Consider the following 7517-nt stretch of genomic DNA (forward strand, 5'->3'; position numbering starts at 1 on the left):
GCTCCCAATGCTACACTCACTTTTTCAGAAATTAGTCAACTTTATGGCCAGAAGAGACCATTAGAGCAGCTAATCTGACCCCCTGCATATCACAGGCCTCCTGTATGACACAATAGCTACTTTTGGGACAAACACATTCCAGAAAGGCAGCTAGTCTTCATTAAATGACATCAAGAGATGGAGAATCCACCACTTTCCTTGGTAGCTTGTTCCTGTGGTGAATCATCCTCGCTGTTGAATATTTGTGCCTTAGTTGTAATATGAATTTGTCTCTTTTCACGTTCCAGCCATTGGGTCTTGTTATGCCTTTCTCTGCTCGATTAAAGAGCCCTTCATACCCAATCTTTTCTCTCCATTAAGGCACTTCAGCACTTCAATGAAATCACCTTTCAATCTTCTTTGATAAGCTAAACAGGTTGAGCTCGTTCAATAGCTCACTAGAAGGCATTTTTCTCCAGCCTCAGAACATTTGGTGGCTCTTTGCTGCCCCAGCTCCAATTTCACAACATCTTTTCAAATGAGGACACCAAAACTGGAGGCAGTATTCCAGTATCAATCTCACTGATGCCATGTCACCTCCTGTGATATTATTGACATAATCTGTAACTATAGCTCACTGTTGCAACCACTCATATATTTGCAGCCAATATTGTAGAAAGATGGTCGTAAGGGTCTATGGAGAGGGTCTGATTGGCTGATTATAAAGATACTATCACTAGATTAGCCTATTGTTTGTAGTTGATGATATGAATTTAGGCTATAAGCTGCCCGAATTTCAAACTTGTGCAATGCATCCGGGGAACACCACAGCCAGACAAGTTGGTGTCAGTTCTGCCTAGCCTGCTTGATGGCTCATTAAGGACCATGAGTTATACAACTGACCCACTGAGAGAAGGCAGATACGCCTTGTGACTCAGCAAGGTATGCAGGAACCTGCCTATGGACAGAACTCTAAGGTTTTTCTATGTCATGTGCTGGATAGAGTGTCCTTGGGACAAAGAAAACAAAGACCACATGGCAAGAGACTATAAAAGGCTTATGCCTAGTCTACATCTTGTCTTCAATCCTTCTTCATTCCTCTGTAGGGACTTTGCTACAAACTGAAGCTCTCTACAAAGGACTGAATGACCCATCCCAGCTGTGGATGGACTCCAGAGACTTCATTTCAACCTGCAGTTTATTCCATCACTGCTACAAGCCTGACCCAAGAACTTTGCCATTACTGGATGTGAAGGGTTAAAATACATGTGCATTTTATATAACAACCTGGTTTATTTTGCCAGCTCTTTCCAGAGCCAAAGTGCAGAGTATGGTCAAGGGACCAGAGGCCTAGCAAATAGTGATCAGCTAAGAGAAAGCTGGGTAAACAGAAAGCCTTGCTTGCTAAGATAGGCCTGGTCAGCAAATTGCCAGGTGTTGGAGCTAAGAACTAAAGAATTGTGTCTTATTCAGAGTTGCAGATTGAACAAAGAATCCCTGTTCCTATTGTGTTAGTCTCTTCTGTAGGGAGACGTTCTTCCCACAGATACAACCTTGAGTTTACGAGAAGTTGGCACATGTCAGTATAAGATATGGCATCCTTCCACCTCCCTTCCCAGGGACCAATGCCTGCCTTAAAACACACAAAAAACAATCTTTATTGCCATATACTTTCATTGTTTCTTTGCTTTAACCCCTAGGAATGTACCTGTTGGACAATCAAAGGAGTTGCTCCATTCCTATGGACCCCAAATCAGAATTCAAGATTCATATTTTATGCTAATAATATTTTATCAAAGTATTGTTAACTTGCTAACTTGAGACCATGGGCGGAGACATTATGTAACCTGTTAACAATTGGCTACTGTGCTATCTTGTCTTGCTGCAAAACCTGTCCCGGGGTGTGGAACTGCCTTCCCATCACTTTCCCCACCCATGGAAAACCTATATATTCTATTGTAATCAATTGACTGACAGCGTCTCTGAGCCTAATAAGCAAGGTGACACTCCGCCAGCGCTGTGTGTAATAAACTCCTCTGCTTGACCTCTACACGCTGTGGATTTACGTCCTTCAGAGAACAAAGAGAGAGGTGGAGGCCAGGTGACCAATTTGCCTGGGAAACAGAACAAAGGCCAGAAGAGGGACAAATGTATCCACCTCAAAACAGGGCAAACTGCAAAAGGCAAAATGGGCCACTCATCTGGTCAGACTGAGGGATAACGGTGCTGCAAACAATTCAAACAGCTTCAAAAGTTACTGTCTGGGAATCAGGAAAATATTAAAGAAAAAAAGTCTGGCGAGCCCTAGAGGTGTTTATGGTGTTGGTCTCCCTGGCAGATTCTCTCATGGCTCACAGGGGCTGAGTGACAAGAGAAGCTTTTCACACAGGGCATTCACAGGGCCACTCCCTCTATGGATTCTCTGATGTTTAGAAAGCGCTGAGGTGTTAGTGAAGCATTTTCCACACTCACTCATCCCTTTCTGAACATCAGAGAATCCGCACATGGCAGAGGCCCTTTGAATGAGGTGTGTGGGGTCATGTCCCCACCTGCTAGGTATCGCCTGCTACATCATGTGGTGCTGCCAGCACAGCAAGGAGGTGCCTGGGGCAGCCAACGGAGAGGGGAGGCACGTCCAGCTCTTCAGTGGCAATTTGGCCCACTCAGTCCCTCTCGGAGGGAAAGACTTGCTGCCGAAAAAAGTAGAGCTGCCATCGATTGCGGACTCTTTTTTTTTTTTTTTTTTTTTTATGCTTGGGGCAGGAAAAACGCTGGATCTGGCCCTGTTCCGTGGAAAACAAGTTGTTAAATCCCAGATGAGTGGAGTTATATCAGTTCTCAGCCTGAGTCCTTAGGTCTTAATCCTGAGGCTATGTCGGGTTCCTCCGGTGGGGGAGTGGAGCAGCTGTTCGTTTTCCTGTTCGCACTCCTCTGCGGTGTGAAAATCGGGGAGGGGAGGCAGAAGCCCCACTTCCCTCCCGAAATGACACCCAGTGAGGGAAGCCAGGACAACAGGGTGGGGCGGCAAGTGGTGGCCAGACTCTCACCGCCAGGATCTAGTCTAGCTCAGGGTGCAGCTCAACTTCCTCCCCACGCCACTGGCCCCCAGTCCCCTTCCACCACCAGGTCAACCCGGGCACTAGGGCAGGAACGGGGTGAGGCAGCAAGTCAAGCTGAGCAAGGCAGGCCAAAGTGAGTCTTGTCTTCATGGGCCGCTCACAATGACGTCCTTTTTGTGTGCGACTGCTACAAAAACATCCCAGGCAGAGAAGCAACAGGCCAAAAGGCTATTTACACAGCTGCCAAAGTAGCTCAGTTGGGAGAGCGTTAGACTGATGATTTGAAGGTCCCTAGTTCAATCCCAGGCTTTAGCAAGCCCTTTCATCCCTCTTTATGCAGGGGTGGCTTGTTTTCTGGGAGCCCAGTGGTGCCTGCACCAAGGGTGAGTTCCTGAGCTTGGGCTCTGCAGTAGGAAAAGATACTGTGGGCTTCTGCTCCTAGTTGGCTGCCTGACCTTTAACAATGAGGGACAGGAACTGTCTCTCCTACATGAGTTATTGGTGGACCCAATATGGCAGGAAATGAGTGACAGAGGCTGGCCCTCATGGGGCCCCTGCAGGGCCTGGGACAAATTGCCCCACTTGCCCCCCCTCTGGGTGGCACTGAAGGTGAGTCTCTGATCTTTGCTCTGCAGTAGGAAAACACAGAAGGGGCTTCTGCCCCTAGTTGGCCCATCTGACCTTTAACAAGGAGAGATGGGAGCTGTCTTTCCCAACATGGCAGGAAGAGAGCAAGGCAGGGTGACCTCAGGAATGGTGCCAGAGGGCTGCTAGGCAGTGACAGGCAGGGACTGGGGATGGAAACTCCTCTGTGCGGCTGAGCGAGGGCAGTGCCAGGAAGAGTCATCTGTGAAAATGGCCATGTGGAAGGTGGAACGGATTTGGGGCCCAGGAGGCAGCACTTGATGTTCATTGCCTTGGAGTAGCTGGACTTAGACAGGGTGGGTGTTCATAAAATGCACATTAACAACTCTAGGGTAGCTTGATGGTGATTGGTGGAAGGGCCCATCTCTCTGGTCCTCCAGGCCAGTGAAGACTGATGGGGTTGGAGTCTTGTTCTTCACATTCATGGTGCGAGTACAGAAAGGGCTGGAGCTCCAACCAGGGGCATTACTGGTGGGCGTTGTGCTCTGTAGCACTGGTTATGGCTCTATTAGTGCGTATGGTCCCCAGTTAAGGCGTGAAAGGAAAGTTCTATGAAGGAACTGGCTCCTTCCTCTGGACCGCACGGTGTTTGGTGTCAGGGGATTTCAATTGTTGCACCAGCCTGAGGACTGCTGGTCCTGGTTTCCCAACTGTCAGAGGAAACTCTTCTATGATGAGCACTACCTGGCGAGGTCTGTAGTGAGGTCGGCTTAGAGGACGTGTTTCTCCGTAGTGGAACCAGTGGAGGGTGGGTGGTAGCCTCCTATTCCTCTGACCCGAGCTCACACCAGCCGCAGAGGGATACACCTTTCTGCGGGACAGGCCAGGAGTCGCACTGACCGGATTTCCGTGAAGGAGAGCACGTCGACAGCCCAGTGCAGGGTGGTGCCAATGGACTGTGCGGATCACACACCTCTCACTGTGTGCTCAATGTGGGCAATTCCCTGACCCAGGGCAGAGGATATTGGAAGCTGAACATCCAGAGCTGGCAAGATAAAGGAGCAGGGGGGTGAGGCCTGTCAGTGTTGGCAGAACAGGAAAGCATCAGAGGGTTCTGTGGTTACCAGGGGGATTGGTGGGAGTCAGTCAGGGAGGAGTTGGGGCTTTGTTCCGTGGCCGGGAAACACCACAACATTAAAGAAACCAACAGTGCCAAGTCCTGCAGTGTCACCTGTGGGATTTCCACAAGAGCATCCAGGCAGGGGAGCCAGTCAGCCTGTGACTGTACAATCGGATCAAGCGACAGCTGCCCGAGTTCCAGGAGATGAGGCTGCAGCTGGCTGATATGAGCGGGAGCACCGAGTGAAGGGAGGAGCAGACTCCCCTGACATTTTTGCAGCCTGCAGGGAATGGAGACAAAGCAGGGGGATGCAGGGACTCAGGGCAGGACCCGTGGATCCGGTAGTGCAGGACCACAGTCACTGGAGGAGGAGAGAGAGTCCCGCGAGAGGAAGCTGCTGGTGGGAAGCAATAAGTGCAGAGTGCAAACCAGCCAGCTGAGAGTCACAGGGGTCTAGGAAATGGAACAGCAGTAGGTCCCATGGTGTAATGGGCAACACTCAGGACTCTGAATCCTCAAATCTGAGTTCAAATCTCAGGGGGATCTCCTGGAAATATGCAATTTTGCTGCAAAGCCCTGGAGCTCAATGTGCTTGGCTACCCTCTCTCAGGGTGAACTAGAGTGAGTTTTTTCCCTCCCACTGGAGATAGGTCTTTGGTCTGGCTGGTTCAATGGGCTGGCGGCTATAGGTTGGGGTCCTAGAACTTAACAGTCTGGCTAGAGAGTCCTGTGGTTTGACCATATGGTTGTTTCTCGCTGCTTCACCTGATACCCACAACTTTGGTCCCTGCAGCTGCCACACTCTTCCTCTTGCCCACATGGTATTTAAAGGAAGGAGGGCCAGGGCCAGGCTTCATAGTCAGGGCTAGGCAGGAGGGAGGCAGAGTCCCAGGCTGGAGCCCAGCACCTCCTCCTCTGGGGACCTAGAGCAGAGGCGGCTGGTGCTGACAGCTCCAAGGGAAGGCTTAAAAGCCACAGAGCAACCAAGGGCAGGGCAAGAGGAGGGGAGAACCATGCCTATGCGTGGCCAGCAGACAGCCACAAAGACACCCGGCCAGCCTGCTCCTGGCATGCCAAACCCCATTGAAGGCCACCCACAGACCAGCATTCATTCTGCAGCAGCATCACAAGGTGGTTGGAAAGCAGGACCAGCCCCCGAGTGGAGCCTCTGTCCGTTCCCACTCAAGGGGCTCCTTTTGGCAGTGGGGCAGGAGACATTTCCCCCAAGAGGCTTTTTCCCAGCTGCTGAGAAGCACAGAAGTACCTGGTGTTTGCTCTTGCGGTGAAAGGGGTTAATACGTTTAGCCGGCCTGGCTAGCTCAGCTGGTAGCACCTCTGGCTCTTACTCTGAAGGTTGAAGTTACACCCTGTTTGGGTGCTTGGGGCCTCTTCAACAATACAACACACAATCTGCCTAAGCCCCCACCCAGTAACCTGGGGAAACTAACCCTGGCCACTGGGTGCCTCTAAGAGGCGATACTTTCCCCACTCACACGCTCTGAGTGTAGAAGAGAAACTTTAATAAAAAGGAGGAAAATCACCTTGTATTAACTTGGGAAAACACCACAATCAGGATTCATAACACAACACTATGAGCAAAACACCCCCCCCCCCAGTGAGCTGGGTAGTGGCCTTTTGCCTCGGGCTCCTAAATCCAGACACCAGAAGCTCTGTGGATGTGCTCCTCCCTTCACTGCACCTCACCCACAGCTGCTGTCCTGGATCAGTGAAAACCCAGAGTTCACCTCTCGCCTCCTGGGGGGAAAGCCCCTTTCTCCCTCCGCTGTCTGGCCACATTGCCGGTCACTTGCCGTTCCACCCTGTCACCGCTCTGCTGGCCACCCTCTCTGCTCTGGGACGTCTTGTGGTCCCACCAGAAGCAGGGCAGGCTCCCTAAAAGCAGGGCTGCCCAGAGGATTCGGGGGCCTGGGGCAAAGCAGGAGAGCGGACATAAAAAAAGGTGCCACCCGCTGCGATGCTTCTACTCACTGGGCAGCGGCCGAGTCTTCAGTGGCAGCGGGTCCTTCACTCGCCCGCCCTTTGGCAGCACTGAAGGACCCTCTGCGGAAGTGCATCCAAAGACCCGGACCGCTGCCGGGTGAGTAAAAATTAAAAGGCGCCTCTAGCCAGGAAGGGATTCTCGGCCAGGGCGTGTGGGGCCCCTGTGGGGGCGGGGCCTGGGGAAAATTGGCCCATCTGCCTCACCAGGATGGCCCTGCCTAAAAGTGGTGGCCACCAGAGCCCAAACAGTAGCCCCATCCCTTCCATTTAAGCCCACACCCTGCACCACCCCACTTCCCAAGGCCCCACTCCTACACTGCCTCTTCCCAATGATCCCACCTCCTCTCACCGCCTCCCTCCCTTCCCCCCATCATAATTAACAGGTGCTCCAGTGGCACAATTGGTTAGCGCACAGTACTTACAGGGCAGTGCTGAGAGGAGCTATGCTGAGGTTGTGAGTTCAAGCCTCACCTGGAGCACTGGTTTTCATTGACCACAGGGCATCACCCTCATTTGGCCTGTGGAATGTAGAATTCCAGCCAGGGGACACTGAGGAGGAGTCAATAAAGGCCCCTTCACTTATTACCTCCTCTCCAGAGCACAGGTCAGACTCTACAATCCTTTCTACTCCCAGCCCCTGTGCCAGGATCCTCAAGCAGAGCCTGAGTCCTGCCCTGGCGTCTGTACTATTGACAAAGACTAAGTGACAGGGACAAAACACTCAAATCCCGCCTGGTGCGGGAGCCAGGTTTGTTTCAAATTCTGTCGTTGGT

General features: G+C 51.6%; 2 non-coding genes across 2 annotated transcripts; both read left to right on the forward strand.

Moving 5' to 3' along the window:
• The first annotated feature begins 3280 nt into the window (after positions 1-3280).
• TRNAI-GAU lies at positions 3281-3353 on the forward strand. Its single transcript has one exon. It is a non-coding gene; the product is annotated as a tRNA-Ile (tRNA).
• A 3776-nt stretch (positions 3354-7129) lies between these two features.
• Positions 7130-7223, forward strand: TRNAV-UAC. The gene is made up of 2 exons: positions 7130-7167; positions 7188-7223. It is a non-coding gene; the product is annotated as a tRNA-Val (tRNA).
• Positions 7224-7517: the final 294 nt, after the last annotated feature.

The sequence above is a fragment of the Mauremys reevesii genome, linkage group 23 (genome assembly GCF_016161935.1).
Source record: "Mauremys reevesii isolate NIE-2019 linkage group 23, ASM1616193v1, whole genome shotgun sequence".
Lineage (NCBI taxonomy): Eukaryota > Metazoa > Chordata > Testudines > Geoemydidae > Mauremys > Mauremys reevesii.